The following is a 20,736-nucleotide window of genomic DNA, read 5'->3' on the forward strand; positions in this document are numbered from 1 at the left end:
TTTATATAACTCATATTATTTACAAGAATGTTAAACACAGATGTCATTGATATACCCTTATGTTGGTAGGCATTTTCAACCTACACTTATACTTTGAAACCACATTAAAACAATTCCTGGCTCTATGCCTATTATCATCTCCCCGGATTTTCTCTGTTATTGCCCCGTGCATCCAAAAAAAAGGTGGTATTCCCTTTACAGAACACAATTTATCAAGCTGGAAAAGTAGACATATGAAAATGCATATTCTCTGCAGCTTCCCTAATTTATTACTGATAAGCACCGCTTTTAAAATTATTTTTATATTATGTTGTGCATTTATTACAGTTGTTGATGGATGTCAATCTTCAATGAATCTACAATTCAAAATCCTATACAAAATGGGCATTTAACACATCCACAGGACAGTTAACAGTTGAAAACTATCCCAGAGAACATTACTCAGCTCACTTTGTCAGGCAAATTTTTCACAGTGAAAGCTTGATCATTGCTTCATTCTAGGTTCTTCACATTTTTCTCTTCATTCTGTGAGTTGAGGCGATGGACTCAAGATCCTGTTATAATGATCATGGCACCCCAAATGATCAAACATTTATTACATATACTGTGTTAGGTAATAAAGATCCACTGTGTTCTACTTAGTGAAGTACATACATAATCTGTAAGAGATGCAAAAATTATATACTTGACAAACATTATTAGTGCCAGTAGCGTAACTAGAATTCAAAGGGCTCTGGTGGAAAATTTGGACCTGGGTCCCCACATGTTGGTCCTATGCATGGGCCCATGCAATGTTCTAAATTCTAAAAGGACAAACAGTTGTGCAAAAAATTGTTTGGCCATTCCTAATTTCCTATTCTTTTGCATGTTTGTCACGCTTAAATGTTTAACCCCTTAATGACCGGAGCTTTTTTCAATTTTTCCTTTTCGTTTTTTGCTCCCCTTCTTTCCAGAGCCATAACTTTTTTATTTTTCTGTAAATATGGCCATGTGGGGCCTTATTTTTTGCAGAACGAGTTGTACTTTTGAACAACATAATTGGTTTTAGCATGTCGTGTACTCTAAAACTGGAAAAAAAATCCAAGTGCGTTGAAATTGCAAAAAAAGCGCAATCCCACACTTGTTTTTTGCTTGGATTTTTTGCTAGGTTCACTAAATGCTAAAACTGACCAACCATTATGATTCTCCAGGTCATTATGAGTTCATAGACACCAAACATGTCTAGGTTCTCTTTTATCTAAGTGGTGCAAAAAAATTCCAAAGTTTGCTTAAAATAAAATGCGCAATTTTCCGAATTCCGTAGCGTCTCCATTTTTCGTGATCTGAGGTCAGGTGAGGGCTTATTTTTTACTTTTGGCATGCTTCAATAGCCTCCATGGGTGGCTAGAAGCATGTCATACTTGATCGGCTCTGCTACATGTGGGCGATGAGCAGATCGCCCATATGTAGCAGATTTACTGCATTGCTATGAGCGTCGTCCACCGGGTGGCACTCATAGCAATGTACGTGCAACAACCATAGAGGTCTCTATGAGACCTCTGGTTGTCAAGGTAACGCGTCGCCGACCCCCGATCACATGACAATGCGCTCACTTCCGGCCCGGCGGCAAGAAGCAGTAGTTAAATGCCTGCTGTCAGTGTTCGACAGCGGGATTTAACTAGTTAATAGGCACGGGCGAATCGCGATTCCACTAACGCCTATTGCGGGCACATGTCAGCTGTTTATAACAGCTGACATGTTGCAGCTTTGAGGTAGACTCACTGCCAGAGCCCACCTCAAAGCAGGGGACTCCGACCACTGACGTACTATATCCCATCAGCGGTCAGAAAGAGGTTGAAATCACCAAACAAGTTTAAAAATTAGACAAAGAAAACACAAGTGAAGACAAAATTCAGTTTTAAAATGTTCTTTATTATTAAGGGAAACTGAAATCCAAACCTACAGGACCCTGCGTGAAAAAGTGATTGTCCCAATCCCTTAAAACATAAATTAACTGTGGTTTAGGAAACTGAGTTCAAATTCCCTAGCCACACCCAGCTCTTATTACTGCCACACCTGCATCTTATTGATGCCTCTCCATTAACCATTCGGCTTGATGTCACCTGACAATCCAAAGGTAGCATCAACCTACCCCAGCTATTACCCTTCATGCCACCGCATCAGGGCAAGTGGGAAGAGCAAGGCTAAGTGCCAGAAGTGGCACATCTTATAGATGAGGCTTTTATGGGGTGGCTGAGAACTGTTGTTTTTTACCTGGGGGGTGCTAGTATCCATGGCCCCTTACTAGGCTATTAATATCAGCCCACAGCTGTCTGCCTAACCTTTGCTGGTTATTAATTATAAGGGGACATATTTTTTGGGGGGTCCCCCATTTTAATAGCCAGTAAAAGCTCAGTATACATCTATGAGCTGATATTAAGTGCCTGGGATGCTCTATAGTTATTACCCCCTTCCCAGGCTATACATATCTGTCCCCAGCCATCAGCTTTCCCTCTGCTGATTAAGAAAATTATGTGGGAGCCGACGCCATTTTTTTAATAATCTTTTAAAAAGTAAATACATGTAAAGTAAGCTGCACACATGCTGTACTAATTGCATATGTCACTGACATCTGTGCAACTATCCATTCTATGTGTTTATACTGTTTGTAATCCATCTATTCTATTCTGTCATGTCCTGCTTTGATTTTAGTGTACATGGCTGCTGAATTGCCAACTCTATCTATCTATCTATCTATCCTATATATATGTGTGTGTGCTTTGAATAATTTTTTTTTAAACTGTGTATAAATTACATAGAGAATTGCTAAAAGTTCATGTTAAAATTGCATTGCAATCGGATAGCAATCACACTATATTTGGATGTAAATCGGATGCTAGGTGTGAAAAATTGGATTGTACTCACATAAACATCGTTTGACACTTGCATTACTCTCATGCGACTCTTGGCAGTGAGAATCAGACCGATTTTTTTATACGTTTCGGGTGACTCCAGCCTAAGGGCCCAATTCATCAAGACCCAAGTTGTTCATGTCAGTCTAGATGAGGGGGCATGCTAAATTCAGATGCTCCTTCATGGAGCGCCCCTTCATGAATTTAAAGTGTCTGAGAGGTGGCATGCACCTCTGTGCATCATGATAAAAATCTTACTTCAGTCAGGTACTGAGAGGAAATTTCTGCTGTAGGGCATGCCACAGCTCATCATAAATAAGACAAGCTATGGCATTGTACCATAGAGGATATGTTCAAAGCTGTGGAATATAGCTCTGTTCCATCACCTCTATGGTATTTTACAGTGCAATACCGAGAGTAGGGCAGCATTGCTTGCTCTATTACATGAGTTACTTTACAAAAACTATATTTAATATCTTTATTCCACATCCCGTAAGTAGTCAAATAATTCTGTATGGCCACACAACATGGCTTGGAAGTGAAGAAGCACATTTTCTCAGAACACCAAACAAACACATTTGACCCTATTTTGAAATAATCACTGCACAATGAATTTAGAATTTATTTAGGGGTGTAGTGAGTATTTTGAACCCACAAGTGCCCCACACATTTGTATAACATTGAGCTATGGATTCTGGTAGTAAAAATGTAATTTTTTTATTAGCTGAAAATGTTTCATTTACAGGTTATTTAGGGTAATAAGTGAAAATGGACACCACAATTTGTTGCACAACTTTTCCCAAACTTGGTAATACACCATATGTGGCCGGAAATTACTGTTTGCCACATAGTGCTTAAAAAATGCCTAAAATTATGGGCCCCCTTTAAAATACAGCCCTGATATAGTCCAAAGTGACATCTGCCACATTATAGTGGAGGGTTTCATCTGAATTATTTTTTTAGGGGGGTTACACAGAAACCGCAGACATATGCGCTCTGTGTAGAGTAAGGGATAAATGGGAACTAAGTCTTATTTTAATTTTTGGGAGGCAGGATTAACAAATAAACAGCAGGTCAAGAAGTATTTTAATTTTTACGCCATAGTCTAAGGCTAGGGTCACACACAAAAAAGTGGCTCCAATCCCATCCAAAAAAGTGGGACAATTTTTTTCTCATTTGTCATCCGTGTGCTTTCCATATGCAATCTTTGTGCAATCTTTTTTTTCTACTGTAGCATTTATTAATAAGTTCTAAGACCAATTACAGTTTCCTATGTTCTAGAATTGCATTGCATCCATAAAAATAAAAAAAACTTATGACATACAATTTTTTTTTGTACCCATAGACTTGCATGGGTGAGTCCTGCAACTTTTTTGACAGACAAATTCTGTCAGTGAAAAAAAAAATTGCCATCTGCTCTGACTCATTGAATAACATGTATCAGTGTGTTATCCGTTAAAAAACAAAAAGCAAAGTTCAGCTCCACTCGCTGCTGTTAGACAGATGTCAGCTGTGTATGATGAAGGCTAAACTACTGAGCTTGCATCAAATACAGGAATTTGACAATGGATGTTCCAGTACATCCAATGTCAAAGAGAGGTTAAAGAATATATGGGTTCTTGTTAGTGAGAAAAATTAATATACACATGTTGTGAGGCATTGACCCATGTCACAGTTAGGGGTCACTGTGTATTCTTCCCAGGACACGTACTTCAGCGTATAAAGGCCATAGGAGTGCACGGCAGTTAGGGGTGTAGCTGTGATTGCAAGCAGTGACCAATGTCACAGGTAGGGGTCAATGTGTGTGCTCCCCAGGATAATCCTGTCCACGAAGGCATATGAAGGCCATAGGATTGCATGGCAGTCACGAGCGTAGCTGTGATTGCAATGCAGACTAAAAAGAAAATAAGTGCTTGCCTTGGACATGCTAGTCTCCAAGGTGGATGTAGGGAAAACCTGCTCTGGAATGCTGTGTTGTGAAACAGACCTTAGGATAGTAGTTTGTACAGTCCATTTCACTCCAGGCTCAGGTTTTCCATGTGTCTTGAGGCCACAGGAACCTTTGTTAAAAGCCCTGCAGGAAAGGGTTTCAGTATCTCAGGAGTCTCAGTTGTGTCAGGGCCATATTGAGTTTGGTGCGTGCTACTGTGCAGAGCAGTTGATGTTGCAGAGCACAGCCTGTGTGAAGCAACACAGGACAGAGCAGAGCCAATAGGCCTGGCACCTGCAGCATACACAGTGGTGCTGCCGTCCATGGTGACTGGTCTCAGATGTGGACAGGTCTTGTGCCCAGGTGTGAACTGGAGGAAGACTGTCATGTGCCCAAAGGAGGACTGGTGAGTGTATCGTCTGCAAACAGGTGGATATGGTGCCCAGCTGTGATCCAGAGAATATCAAGTACTGTGTACGGCTGTGTGTGAGTAAATAGACATTGATACAGAGGTACGGTCACCCTTGGCAACTGGTCAGAGGTGGACTAGCGTATGTTACTGCAAATTAAAGGAGGCTGTGAGTAAGAGACATTGACACGGCGCTGCAGTCGCCCATGGAAACTTGACAAAGGGAATTCCGGTGTATTTAGTAACTGTGATTTAAAGGATGATGTGTACTATGTAGTGCTATGAACTGGTGTGAACTGAACACTAATGATATGCACTGGTGTGAAGTGAACATTTAATGCTGTGAAGTAATGCATTAAAGAAGGTTTTTTGTTTGAACTTTGTGGGTCCCTGCCTCATCACTGCGTACGGTGCTGCCGCTGCACTACAATGCACATCTTTATATATAGTCTGTGGTTTTCTATTGAAACATAGGAGCTAATAGTCTTATTCAGTCATTAGGGCCAAGGACTAAGAACAACTCAAAACTGTGAGCCCTACTATTTACAGTCCTTCAGTGTATCCTTTCACCTGCTACAGGTTGTTTATCAGTGCTGTTTTACAGTTTAGTAAACATCCCATAATAACGTATATTAAAAGGGGTTATATTTTTGTTACATTTTTATTCCACTGGTATATGCTCTGTAAAAAAATGAACAAATTCAGTCTCACCCCTTGACACTCAAGTATTGCCTCTTTGACACTACTCTCAGTCTTTATTGACATGGTTGCAATGGTAATGTCATAGCAATTACTGGACTTAGGTGGGTTTGTGCTTTCTGCCTCACTTTACCATTGAGCCTAGTGATTGGTTGGACTAGTTACTCTCATTCTACTGTATTTCCCTGAAGATAAAACAGGGTCTTATATTATTTTTTGCTTAAAAAGATGGGTTAGGACTTATTTTCAGGGGATGTTTTACTTTTTTCATGTGTTCTGCTACTCCTTTTATATGAAATACAGTGTTTTTTTGCTCTGCAGTACTTAATTCCTTAATCTTAGGTCTCATGCATATGGCCATATTTTGGGTCAGAATGCGATCCCACAAAACAGAGGATCACACTCAGATCATTATTATTTCATGGGGCCCCTCAGTATGCCAGAGTTTGATCTGATATTTGGATCGCACTCAGCCTTGCAAGTCAAGGAGTCTATGGAAAAATTGGACTGCACTTTGCTGATATCTGTAAGCAGTCTGATTTCCACAGACTGACAGAATGAAGAAGAGGGATAAATATTTTTCTCCATCTTTTACTTATCTGATAGAATTGAATCACACTATGATGTTGTAAGTGGACTGGAAGTGAGGTTTGTTGGATGCAGTGAAGAGCCGGAGGCAGAGAAGGGGTTAACAGGATTTACTACAGCATGTTATGGAAGTACAAGAAATACTCCAAGCAGGGAGATGAAATCAACAGTTAAAATGCAGGAACACTGAGCTCAACAACAGGATTTGCACAAAAACACAATATTTGGAAAAAGGTGTACGAAAAAGAGATAACTTTTCGCTTGTAGTTCTTGTAGGGGGAAGGTTGGAACATCTCCCGCTGGCATCGTAGATCATGGACAATGTCTCTGTTAGGAAGAACAAAAAGCACAGTCTCCCGACCATGCCGACGTATCTGGGCTCGCTTGGTTTGAGTAAGCTGGAACGTAGAAACAGTCTCTTTTGTTGATTCCTCTTGAATGGCGCAGAACACGAAGGAAGCAGTCGCTAGGAGCAGAACGAGTCAGATTATCTTCCACTGAGAGCGGAAAGGAGTCATCCAGTAAAGGAAGGCCTGGGGACAGCTGAGTAAAGACACAGTAAGTGGGCAATTTAAACCGTTGGGGGAAAGATGGTGAGGAGTTTGCAGTCGGAGCAGTGGGCAGGGAGTCAACCTTCCCCCTGTTCTCCTGTTGCCTTCCTGCCAAATCTCCCTCGTTCCCACACTCAGGCCCTTTTATCTCCCCCACACCCCCTGCTGTCCAGTGTAAAGGTCCTCCACTCTCAGAAGAATCGTCCCCCGGCAACAGTGGTGACAGTTCAGATAGTTATGGTCCTGAAGTGCATCGGGAACCGCTGACTCTGTCCTGGTTCATCTTCATACAATGACACTCTGAGCAAACTCTGATCAGAGTTTGATTGGAATGTGATTTGCGTAATTGATTAATTCAAAAGAGAGAATTTATGCTCACGTGACCTTTTAAGCGGTTTATATGTTCACCCTCCCCACCCTCTCCAATAGGGACGAGGACTAATGAATGGTGGTAATCTCAGTTCAACAATGTGGAATAAGTTTGCACTACAAAGGTAACAGGAAATAATGACTCTATTCCGTACATGTGCATATGTGTTAAGCAGCTTGTCATAAATTTGGTATATACACAATGTCTATTTTAAGTAAAATAGAAAATGTAAACATACACACTATTATTTGCTCAAAACATTGCCAAGCCAGAAGGCAAAAGTTATGTAAAAGGTTCACTTCAGAACTCAAAGAAGCTTATCCGTAGTGTGACTCTGACTGTGCAAGTGAACAAGAGATGTTTTGTGTAGAAGAGTTAGATGCTATCAATGAGAATTTTAGTTAGGGTTTACTTATTTTTTTTTTCTAAAATGGAGCAGCATGTGGTGTATTTTCTTATTCAGTTATAGGATCCAAAATGCTTTGGGCTTACATATAAATGTTAAGTAGTCTTAAGAAAATTCTATGCTTGATGTATCTCTGTTTTCATATTTCCAATTTTTAAATTTAGAAATCTCAGTAAAATATTTTGTCATAATAAAATATTATAATTAATGTATAAAATTAAATAAAGTAACATATCCTTTGTATTTCACTCAATTAGTAACTATATATTAGTGATATGCAAATTGATTGTAAACTAATTGAATTCATTCTGATTTTCCACCAAAAAGAGTGTGAATTCTGTCATTTCACTCGGTTCTATGGGCTATCACGAGATTTTTCACTTGTTAACTAAATCCAACATCTTAATGTCAGGTTAAACAACACTCCACCAGCCAATTAATAGGAGCCCAGCTCCCCCTTCATATCCTCACACACCCTATTCTAGTCAGTGCACTTGGGTGTGATGGGTGTTACTAGTCTGTGCTTGGTGCCTCCTATGTCCCAGCAGCCAACAAAGCTCCTGCCTTGACTGATGTGACTGATGTCTCCAATGTCTTCTACTGAGTCTGTTGCACCAACACTTCTCGTGTTCTCTACTGTGCAGGTAGAAGAGTGAAACAGACTGTGGAAAATGTCGGAAACGTCACTCATAGAGTTGAGCGAAACGGGTCGAAAAAATTCAAAAGTCACCGACTTTTGGCAAAGTCGGGTTTCATGAAACGAAACCTGACCCTAGGATGAGGTCGGCCACGAGGTCGACGACTTACGCGCCAAAGTCGCGTTTCAAAAGTTTGTTTTGCGCTCTTTTTCAGCCAATCAGGATCCACGGACACTGTGGGCAACGTGATGACATAGGCAGGGGTCACCACCATCTTTCAGAAGGGCATGCAAGTGATTGGCTTGCTTTGGTGGGCGTCACAGGGGGTATAAAAGGGCGTGCACGCCGACCGCCATCTTACTTCTGCCGATCTCAGTATAGGGAGAGGTTGCTGCTGATTCTGTAGGGAGAGCGTTAGGCAGGGAAGAAGACCAAAAAACTGCTTCTGCTGCTAGCGATTTGGCCTGCACAACACACCAGTCACTGTGTGTGCAGTGCAAGGGGAGGCTATATAGTGGTGTATCAGTGGTGTTGGTTGTTGGGCTGCCTTCTAAGGCTTCCTGACAGGCTGGCATTGCTGTTTACCCACTTCTCCGCAAACTGCTTTTTTAAAAGCAATCCAATCTCCCTTATCCTCTAGTCACTTAGGTCACAGCTGTGCCATCGAGCCTGTCACATAGCGCTCAGATATTCATTGGGCCTCAAACTGCTTTTTTAAAAGCAATCCCAATTTTTTTTTTTTGTCCTGCTGAGAAGAAAAAAAAAAATGCTTCTGCTGCTGATAGCAATTTGGCCTGCACAACACACCAGTCACTGTGTGTGCAGTGCAAGGGGAGGCTATATAGTGGTGTATCAGTGGTGTTGGTTGTTGGGCTGCCTTTTAAGGCTTCCTGACAGGCTGGCATTGATGTTTACCCACTGCTCCGCAAACTGCTTTTTTAAAAGCAAAACAATCTCCCTTATCCTCTAGTCACTTAGGTCACAGCTGTGCCATCGAGCCTGTCAAATAGCGATCAGATATCAGTGGGCCTCACACAATCCAAAAGTGTCCAGTGTCCAAAAGTGTGTGCAGAGATTCAAAATCTCACTTATCCTCTAGTCACTTAGGTCACAGCTGTGCCATCGAGCCTGTCACATAGCACTCAGATATTCATTGGGCCTCACACAATCCAAAAGTGTCCAGTGTCCAAAAGTGTGTGCAGAGATTCAAAATCTCACTTATCCTCTAGTCACTTAGGTCACAGCTGTGCCATCGAGCCTGTCACATAGCGCTCAGATATTCATTGGGCCTCACACAATCCAAAAGTGTCCAGTGTCCAAAAGTGTGTGCAGAGATTCAAAATCTCACTTATCCTCTAGTCACTTAGGTCACAGCTGTGCCATCGAGCCTGTCACATAGCGCTCAGATATCAGTGGGCCTCACACAATCCAAAAGTGTCCAGTGTCCAAAAGTGTGTGCAGAGATTCAAAATCTCACTTATCCTCTAGTCACTTAGGTCACAGCTGTGCCATCGAGCCTGTCACATAGCGCTCAGATATTCATTGGGCCTCACACAATCCAAAAGTGTCCAGTGTCCAAAAGTGTGTGCAGAGATTCAAAATCTCACTTATCCTCTAGTCACTTAGGTCACAGCTGTGCCATCAAGCCTGTCACATAGCGCTCAGATATTCATTGGGCCTCACACAATCCAAAAGTGTCCAGTGTCCAAAAGTGTGTGCAGAGATTCAAAATCTCACTTATCCTCTAGTCACTTAGGTCACAGCTGTGCCATCAAGCCTGTCACATAGCGCTCAGATATCAGTGGGCCTCACACAATCCAAAAGTGTCCAGTGTCCAAAAGTGTGTGCAGAGATTCAAAATCTCACTTATCCTCTAGTCACTTAGGTCACAGCTGTGCCATCGAGCCTGTCACATAGCGCTCAGATATCAGTGGGCCTCACACAATCCAAAAGTGTCCAGTGTCCAAAAGTGTGTGCAGAGATTCAAAATCTCACTTATCCTCTAGTCACTTAGGTCACAGCTGTGCCATCGAGCCGGTCACATAGCGCTCAGATATTCATTGGGCCTCACACAATCCAAAAGTGTCCAGTGTCCAAAAGTGTGTGCAGAGATTCAAAATCTCACTTATCCTCTAGTCACTTAGGTCACAGCTTTGCCATCGAGCCTGTCACATAGCGCTCAGATATCAGTGGGCCTCACACAATCCAAAAGTGTCCAGTGTCCAAAAGTGTGTGCAGAGATTCAAAATCTCACTTATCCTCTAGTCACTTAGGTCACAGCTGTGCCATCGAGCCTGTCACATAGCGCTCAGATATCAGTGGGCCTCACACAATCCAAAAGTGTCCAGTGTCCAAAAGTGTGTGCAGAAATTCAAAATCTCCCCTGTCCTATAGACACCTTGTACCTTGTTTTACATACTATATAGTTTGTTGGATTTTGTCTACATTTCTACCAAAAATGAGGAAGGCTGGTGGAAGAGGCCGTGGAATTGGGCGGGGGTTGGCAACTGGTAATGATGGTGTTGGTGGTGGATCTGATGGTAGTGGCAAGAGCAAAATAGGACTGAATGCAGGAGGTGTTGAGCCTGCATCATCGTCTGGCTACATAAGGCCTCGAACGCTTAGTTTTCTAGGAGTTGGCAAACCGCTTTTAAAGCCTGAGCATCAGGAAAAAGTTTTGTCTTACATTGCTGACTCAGCCTCCAGCTCTATCGCCTCCTCTTCTTCAGTTGTAAAAAGTAAAAGCACTGAGTCGTCATTGGAGGCTCATGTTCATGAACCACACCTTTCCTTGTGTCCTTCACCCCAACCAAGATTGAAGGATGACGCAGGCCATACTACTGATTACTCCATGGAGCTGTTTTCACATACCATGCCTGGATTATCAAGTGAAATAGTGAATTACCCAGGCCAAGATGAATCTGACATGGAGTGCACTGATGCACAGCCGCTGATGGATGATTCTGCTGGTACATTCACTCAGAGCACTACATTGTCCTCGCAGTGTACAGAGCCAGATTCTGACCCTGATGAGACTCAGGTGCCCCTTCCCGCACACTATACCACCATACATGGTGACACAGAGGAAGGTGCACATGACATAGAAGAGGAGGTGATGGATGACCCAGTTGTTGACCCAGATTGGCATCCATTGGGGGAAGAGGGTGCTGCTTCCAATAGCTCAGATGAGGAGCATCCACAGCAGACATCGACATCGCAACAGCTGTTATCTGGCAGGCCCGGAGCACTCCAAAGACAGGTTCCAAACATCAAAAGAGTTGATGGACAGCTTGTCCAGAGGGTCAAAAGATCACAGCGTGCTAGGCCGCAAAATGTCTGCCAAAGTAGGAAGAGTGCAGTGTGGCACTTTTTTGAACAAAATCCTCATGATCAGGCCAAGGTTATCTGTAAGAAGTGCGCAAAGACCTTTAGCCGAGGGAAAAATCTGAAAAATTTGAATACCAGTTGCATGCTTAGACATTTAACCAGCATGCACTTGCAAGCGTGGACACAACACCAAACCTCAAGTGCCACATGTGCAACTGATCACAATGAAGGTAGTCAGCAACGCTACATTGTTTCCCCCACTGTAAGCCCACCGGTAAGCACAGCAGCAAATGTTGAGGTGTCGTTGCAAGGCCACAGCAGTCAGGGAATCCCACTGTTATATCAACGAAAGACAGATTCTAGGCCATCAGAAAGAACACCAACTCCATCACCATCATCAACCCTCTCTCAGTCCGCCCTGTCCACCGCTACTTCCACCATATGCAGCTCTCAAGTCCAGCTCACCCTCCCAGACATTATGAGTAGGTCAAGAAAGTACTCAGTCTCTCATCCGCGTACACTGGGTTTGAACGCCCACATTGCCAAACTAATCTCGTTTGAGATGATGCCCTTTCGGTTGGTGGAAAGCACAGCTTTCCGCGAACTCATGGCCTATGCAGTACCACGCTATGACCTACCCAGTCGCCACTTCTTCTCTCGCAAAGCCATCCCAGCCCTCCACCATCATGTGAAAGACCGCATTGCCCATGCACTCAAGCAGTCAGTGAGCGGAAAGGTGCACCTCACAACTGATGCATGGTCCAGTCGGCATGGCCAGGGCCGTTACGTGTCCATCACTGCGCACTGGGTTAATGTGGTGGATGCAGGGTCCACAGGGGACAGCGGTGGTGGGACAGTGCTGCCTAGCCCACGGTATAGGAAACAGTTGGCTGTAGGCGTTCCACCCTCCTCCTCCTCCTCCAGAAGCGAAAGCTCGTCCACAGAGCGCAGTCGTACGAGCACTCCATCTGCAGCTGCCACTGTTGCACACGATGTGTCCCACTATCGAGCAGCTAGTGGAAAGCGTCAGCAGGCTGTGTTGCAGATGATGTGTTTGGGCGACAGACATACCGCCGAGGTGCTGGCCGAGTACTTGAAGCGACAAACTGAGTCATGGCTGGGCAGTGTACATCTTGAGGCAGGCAAGGTAGTTAGTGATAACGGCCGTAATTTTATGGCAGCCATAGCCCTTTCAAAACTCAGCCACATACCTTGCTTGGCTCACACCTTGAACCTGGTGGTGCAGTGCTTCCTCAAAAATTATCCGGAGTTAACAGCCCTGCTCCAGAAGGTGCGAAGACTATGCGCGCACATCCGCCGGTCGCCTGTACACTCCGTTCGTATGCAGAAGCTGCAGCGATAGCTCCACCTTCCCAACCACCGCCTCATTATCGACATTGCAACAAGGTGGAACTCCACCCTGCACATGGTGGAGCGGCTGTGCGAGCAGAGGCAGGCCATAATGCATTTGTGGGAGGATACACGGCCAGGCACTTTGAGACCAGACATGAAGTTGACAGGTGTGCAGTGGTCGAAGCTGAAAGACCTCTGTAAAGTCCTTCAGTGTTTTGAGGAATGCACACGGCTGGTAAGCGCAGACGACGCCATCCTAAGCATGAGCATCCCACTTATGCGTCTGCTCATGCAAACTTTGACGCACCTTAAGGAGCAGGCGTCTGCAGCCAATGTTGATGAGGAGGAAGAGGAGGAGGGAATCCTTGATGACATTCAGCCAATATCTGCTCAGGGACCTCTCCTGGATGAGGTGGAGGAAGAAGAGGAGGAGGAGGATGATGATGGGGATGATTACTTAGGGGAGGAGGATGCATCTCGTGGGGCAAGTGAAAATGTTGGCGTGGCAAGGTCTGGTACAGGGTTTGTGCGTGACTGGAGGGATGTGGATTTGCCAGAAAGTGCTCCTCCAACCAGCACTCGCAGTGCATCATTGACACCGGGAACATTGGCCCACATGTCAGATTATGCCTTGCGGATCCTAAAAAGGGACCCCCGCATTGCCAAAATGATGAACGATGACGACTACTGGTTGGCCAGCATCCTGGATCCACGCTATAAAGGCAAATTACAAAACATCATGCCACAGGAGAACCTTGACCTAATATTGGCTAATAAACAAGCAACTCTGGTAAATCGGTTGCTTGAGGCATTCCCAGCACACAGCAGTGGTGATGGTTCTCACACGAGCCGTACGGGCCGGGGCAGCTTGGCAGAGGTGTTCGTGGTGCACACAGCAGAAGTGGCGTTGGAGACAGGGGTTTCATGACAATGTTGTGGACTGATTTTTCAAATACCGCTCACACAACTGGTAATACTGCATCGATGGAAAGTGACAGGAGACAGCAGTTGTCAACCATGGTTACAAACTACTTTTCCTCCCATATCGATGTTCTCCCACACAGGTCATTCCCCTTTGACTATTGGGCCGCTAAACTGGACACCTGGCCTGAATTGGCACAATATGCCTTACAGGAGCTCGCTTGCCCAGCTGCAAGTGTGCTATCGGAAAGAGTCTTCAGTGCAGCTGGATCAATCCTGACAGAAAAAAGGACCCGTCTGTCAACCCAAAATGTGGATGATCTAACCTTCATTAAAATGAACCATGCATGGGTTTCCAAGGATTTTGTCCCACCTTCCCCTGATGACACATAGGGTGACAGAAAAATGGCTTGCTTTGGTCCACCTCTTCCTGGGACTTGACCTATTTCGCCTTTTGCATCAGCTGAATGTCCAACATCAACATATGCCCCTTTCTAAAACTCCCTAACTGTGCTGCCTCCCCCCCCATGGCCGGGGTGACCACCTAACGCATGACACCGTGCGAGTGCCGTTGCCCTGGACAGGTGGGTAGGCCGACTCTTGGGCGCGGGCACTGGCACAGGGTCCCTCATAGTGCAATCAAGTGTCTCTGACGGTGGTGGTGCACACCCGCCGTCAGACACACCGCTGTACTATGAGGGGCCCAGTGCCAGTACCGACACCCACGAGTGGGCCCCCCTTGCTTGGGCAGGGCCCCAGCATTTGCAATCTTTACCTCTCCCTGCTCCTCCGCTGTGTAATCTGGGCCGTCAAATCCATACTGGGCCTAACACCGTCTGAGCCTGCCTACTGAGACATATATTTTGAATGTGTACGCTATCCATACATGTTATCCGGGGATACGGTACCCTTTCTAACCTTTGTGCAATCACGTGCAATCCATACTGGGCCTAACACCGTCTGAGCCTGCCTCCTGAGACATATATTTTGAATGTGTACGCTATCCATACATGTTATCTGAGGATACGGTACCCTTTCTAACCTTTGTGCAATCACGTGCAATCCATACTGGGCCTAACACCGTCTGAGCCTGCCTCCTGAGACATATATTTTGAATGTGTACGCTATCCATACATGTTATCCGGGGATACGGTACCCTTTCTAACCTTTGTGCAATCACGTGCAATCCATACTGGGCCTAACACCGTCTGAGCCTGCCTCCTGAGACATATATTTTGAATGTGTACGCTATCCATACATGTTATCCGGGGATACGGTACCCTTTCTAACCTTTGTGCAATCACGTGCAATCCATACTGGCCCTAACACCGTCTGAGCCTGCCTCCTGAGACATATATTTTGAATGTGTACGCTATCCATACATGTTATCTGGGGATACGGTACCCTTTCTAACCTTTGTGCAATCACGTGCAATCCATACTGGGCCTAACACCGTCTGAGCCTGCCTCCTGAGACATATATTTTGAATGTGTACGCTATCCATACATGTTATCTGGGGATACGGTACCCTTTCTAACCTTTGTGCAATCACGTGCAATCCATACTGGGCCTAACACCGTCTGAGCCTGCCTCCTGAGACATATATTTTGAATGTGTACGCTATCCATACATGTTATCCGGGGATACGGTACCCTTTCTAACCTTTGTGCAATCACGTGCAATCCATACTGGGCCTAACACCGTCTGAGCCTGCCTCCTGAGACATATATTTTGAATGTGTACGCTATCCATACATGTTATCCAGGGATACGGTACCCTTTCTAACCTTTGTGCAATCACGTGCAATCCATACTGGGCCTAACACCGTCTGAGCCTGCCTCCTGAGACATATATTTTGAATGTGTACGCTATCCATACATGTTATCCGGGGATACGGTACCCTTTCTAACCTTTGTGCAATCACGTGCAATCCATACTGGGCCTGACACCGTCTGAGCCTGGCTCCTGAGACATATATTTTGAATGTGTACGCTATCCATACATGTTATCCAGGGAAACGGTACCCTTTCTAACCTTTGTGCAATCACGTGCAATCCATACTGGGCCTAACACCGTCTGAGCCTGCCTCCTGAGACATATATTTTGAATGTGTACGCTATCCATACATGTTATCTGGGGATACGGTACCCTTTCTAACCTTTGTGCAATCACGTGCAATCCATACTGGGCCTAACACCGTCTGAGCCTGCCTCCTGAGACATATTTTGAATGTGTACGCTATCCATACATGTTATCCAGGGATACGGTACCCTTTCTAACCTTTGTGCAATCACGTGCAATCCATACTGGGCCTAACACCGTCTGAGCCTGCCTCCTGAGACATATATTTTGAATGTGTACGCTATCCATACATGTTATCCGGGGATACGGTACCCTTTCTAACCTTTGTGCAATCACGTGCAATCCATACTGGGCCTAACACCGTCTGAGCCTGCCTCCTCAGATATATATTTTGAATGTGTACGCTATCCATACATGTTATCCAGGGATACGGTACCCTTTCTAACCTTTGTGCAATCACGTGCAATCCATACTGGGCCTAACACCGTCTGAGCCTGCCTCCTGAGACATATATTTTGAATGTGTACGCTATCCATACATGTTATCCGGGGATACGGTACCCTTTCTAACCTTTGTGCAATCACGTGTAATCCATACTGGGCGTGAGAACGGCTGGCGAGCTGTTAAGCAAGCTACAGCACCTGTGGTTTGCACACGTAAGTTTTTCATTTTTTCAGGAATGACGGTTAGGCCTAATTCCGGAACTGCAGTTGACCTGCACTTACTGGGAAATCATTGTTCGCGGGTAATAATTGTAATCAGTGATCCCCATCACTAACGTTGTTCAGCGGGTTATCTGCACCTGTAAGCGACAAACGCTGGCCTTTTCAGTGTAGCGCACATGCAGCCACGGACATGTAAGGGCATGACACACCAGTTATTGGCCAATCTCATGTTCCAGAGCCTCACGTGTCCTTCTAGTAAGCCGGACTCGGTCCGCGGGGCATGACGGAGTCTCGTTCGTTAACGGAATTAAGCTTGCAATGTGTGCATCTGTTCTGTAGCTGGCATGGTTGAGGTTTCCCAGGTGGAGTCGAATTTAACCGTAGGCTCCACTCCTGGTGGTGCCCTTCTGGACATTCCTTTAAGGTTCAGCTTTGCAACCATACTGCCCACGTAAAACAAACACTTTGCCTTCATGAACGCTGTTTGGAGGGTCATGACTCGTGGGTATAACGCCGCCCAAACAGTTAACCTGCTAGAGAGATCGTTCGTTGCTCTCAAGCATGACATCACACTCCCTAGGAAGAAGGTAATGCCACTGTGGCGACCGTACTCCTGGGGGCGACACAAGTGCACTGATGCCCAGCCACTGCTCGATGAATCTGCTGGTACATTGACCCAGACCACTACATTCCCCTCGCACGCTACACGGCCTGAATCTGACCCTGATGAAACTCAGGTTACCCTTCCCATATACAGTTCCATCTTACACGGTGACAAAGAGGAAGCTGCAGATGAAAGTGCAGGTTCGGCCCACCCGCCATCAGACACACCACCGTACTATCAGAGGCCCTGTGCCAGTGCCGTCGCCAACGAGTGGGCCCCCCCTGCTTGCTCAGGATCACAGCACTTGCAAGGTTGAAATACTGTGCAGTGAGATGGAAGATGGGGACGACGAAGAGTCCAGACTAGTACAGGGATTCCCTAGCGAGGAGACTTATTTGATTGTTTTCAATGTTGGGACAGCAATTTTTGGGGAGCACTATACTCTGGAGAATGATAGATGGGGCCCACCATACACTGGAACATTCCAAAGGTGGACATCAGACACTGGAGCAGCATTTACAGGGTCCATTATACACTAGAGCATTAGAAATGGGGCCCATTATGTTTGGAGCATTATTTGGGCCCATAAGACAGTGGAGCTTCATCCATGGGGACCAACATATACTGTAGCATTAAGTGGAGCTCATCATATACTGTTTCAAACATTATATGGGACCAATGATTCTGTATGGAGAAATAGATGGGCCTTGTCATGAGATGTAAAAAGTGAAGTATTTTTCATTGTACTATACCGCTATTTCTCTGCTGTATCGGAGCATGATGAGTTGTGGTATGTGTTAAAGGGGCGCTTTTTCGCCCAGGGCACATGAAAACCTGCAGCCAGCCCTCCCCCCCACAACTTTAGCCAAATAACCCCCATTTTTCAGTGCGTAACTTGTATTATGAAGTTAATTAAGGTTGACAAGCTTAAGTAAGAAGAATTGATGCTTTTGGCATTCAAATGGGCACTGTAGGTGTGTTTCCTGTCCTCCTCTCACTGCCGACTTTTATTCCCCATTGACTTACATTGGGTTTCGTGTTTCGGGACGACCCCGACTTTTCCCTATAATCGGACGATCTTGCTCGACCCGACTTTTGGAAAAGTCGGGTTTCACGAAACGAAACTTGACCCTAAAAAACCAAAAGTCGCTCAACTCTAGTCACTCATGTAAATCAGAAGCAGGACAGTGATTTTGGATAGAGATGAGGTGCCGAGCACAGACCAGCAACACCCATTAGACTACATTGTGCCAGGATGGTTACAAAAGGTATTTTCTTAGATATTTAGGGGAGCTGGGTTCTTTTAAAAAGGATAATGGAGTGTTACTTAATAGTGGAACAGTTATTATATACAGGGAAATCCAAGTGAGTGGTTCTCTTTAAAAAAAACAAAAAACACATATTTTCAGAGCCCTCCCATGCTTTTCCCCTGGCCTCTCCTCTTCATTGTTTCCATCAGCTCCTCATCATTCTTCTCCAGTCCAATCTTCATTTCCCTCCATTGTGACTATGTGGGAACTAGTCATCATCGAAACTACTAGTGATGAGTGAGTATACTCGTTGGTAGAGATGAGCGTCTTTGCCTTTTTAAGGGTCGAGTCGGGTTTCATGAAACCCGACTTTCTCAAAAGTCGAGTCGAAGGAAATCGGCCGACTATAGGGAAAAGTTGGGAAAAGTCGTAAAACACGAAACCCAATGCAAGTCAATGGGGAGAAAAGTCGGCAGTGAGTGGAGGACTGTAAACACACCTGGCATGAATTTTAACCCTAGAGGCGGCGAAATCTCTCTCTCTCCCCTTTCCCTCTCCCTCGCTCTCTCTCCCACTCCCACTCCCACTCCAGCTATGCTTACGCTACACTCCTCTTCTCTCATTGGCTGAAAAAAGTCACGTGCAAGCATTCAGCGAAACCTGACTTTGGCTCTTAGGTCGCCGACCGCATGGCCAACTTCTCACTGTGGTCGGGTTTCATTTCATGAAACCTGACTTTGGCGAAAGTCGGCGACTTTTGAATCTGACTGACCTATTTCGCTCAACTCTACTCGTTGGTGTTCCTGAGCATGCTTGGGTGATCTCCGAGTATTTTGGTGTGCTCGGAGATCTAGTGTCTGTCGACACAGCTGCATGATTTGTGGCTGCTGGACATGATGAGTACATGTGAGGAATGCCTGTTTGTTAGGAATTCCACACATGTATTAAGCCTGTCTAGCAGTCGCAAATCATGCAGCTGAGTTGACAAACACTAAATCTCTGAGCACGCCAAAATACTCAGAGGACACGTGAGCATGCGAGGGAAAATCCGAGCAATGAGAATAGTCGCTCATCACTACAAACTACCTAAAAGAGGAGTCAATCAGAAGATGGAAGAGGAAGATTTGGGGAGGGCTAAGAGGAGTTAAGTGTAAGAATGTATTAATTATTTAGAATCATAGAATCGTAGAGTTGGAAGGGACCTCCTGGGCCATCTGGTCCAACCCCCTGCTCAAAGCAGGATTCGCTAAATCATCCCAGACAGATATCTGTGCAGCCTCTGTTTGAAGACTTCTATTGAAGGAGAACTCACCACCTCTTGTGGCAGCCTGTCCCACTCATTGATCTCTCCAACTGTCAAAAAGTTTTTTCTAACATCTAATCTGTGTCTCCTCCCATTCAGTTTCATCCCATTGCTTCTAGTCTTTCCTTGTGTAAATGAGAATAAAGATGATCCTTCTGCAATGTGACAGCCCTTGAGATATTTGTATAGAGTTATTAAGTCTCCTCTCATTCTTCTCTTTTGCAGGCTAAACATTCCCAAATCCTGCAACCTTTCCTCATAAGACAGGGTTTGCAGACCGGTCACCATTCTGGTCGCTCTTTTCTGAACTTGCTCCAGTTTGTTGATGTCTTTTTTAAAATGTGGCACCCAAAACTGGACACAGTATTCCAGATGAAGTCTGACCAAAGAGGAATAGAGGGCAATAATGACTTCACGTGATCTAGACTGTATGCTTCTGTTAATACATCCTAGAATTGCATTTGCCTTTTTTGCTGCTGCATCACACTGTTGACTCATATTCAGTCTGTGATCTATTGGTATACCCAAGTCTTTTTCACATGTTCTGTTGCTTAGCCCTATTCCTCCCATTCTGTTTATGCTTTTTTCATTTTTATTGCCCAGATGTAGTACTTTGCATTTTTCCCTGTTAAAAACCATTCTGTTAGTTGCTGCCCACTGCTCCAGCTTATTTATATCTTTTTGAATCTTCTCTCTCATCTATAGTATTAGCTATCCCTCCTAGCTTTGTGTCATCAGCAAATTTAATC

The sequence above is a fragment of the Dendrobates tinctorius genome, unplaced genomic scaffold, assembly GCF_039654945.1.
Source record: "Dendrobates tinctorius isolate UK_male_01 unplaced genomic scaffold, ASM3965494v1 ptg000134l, whole genome shotgun sequence".
Lineage (NCBI taxonomy): Eukaryota > Metazoa > Chordata > Amphibia > Anura > Dendrobatidae > Dendrobates > Dendrobates tinctorius.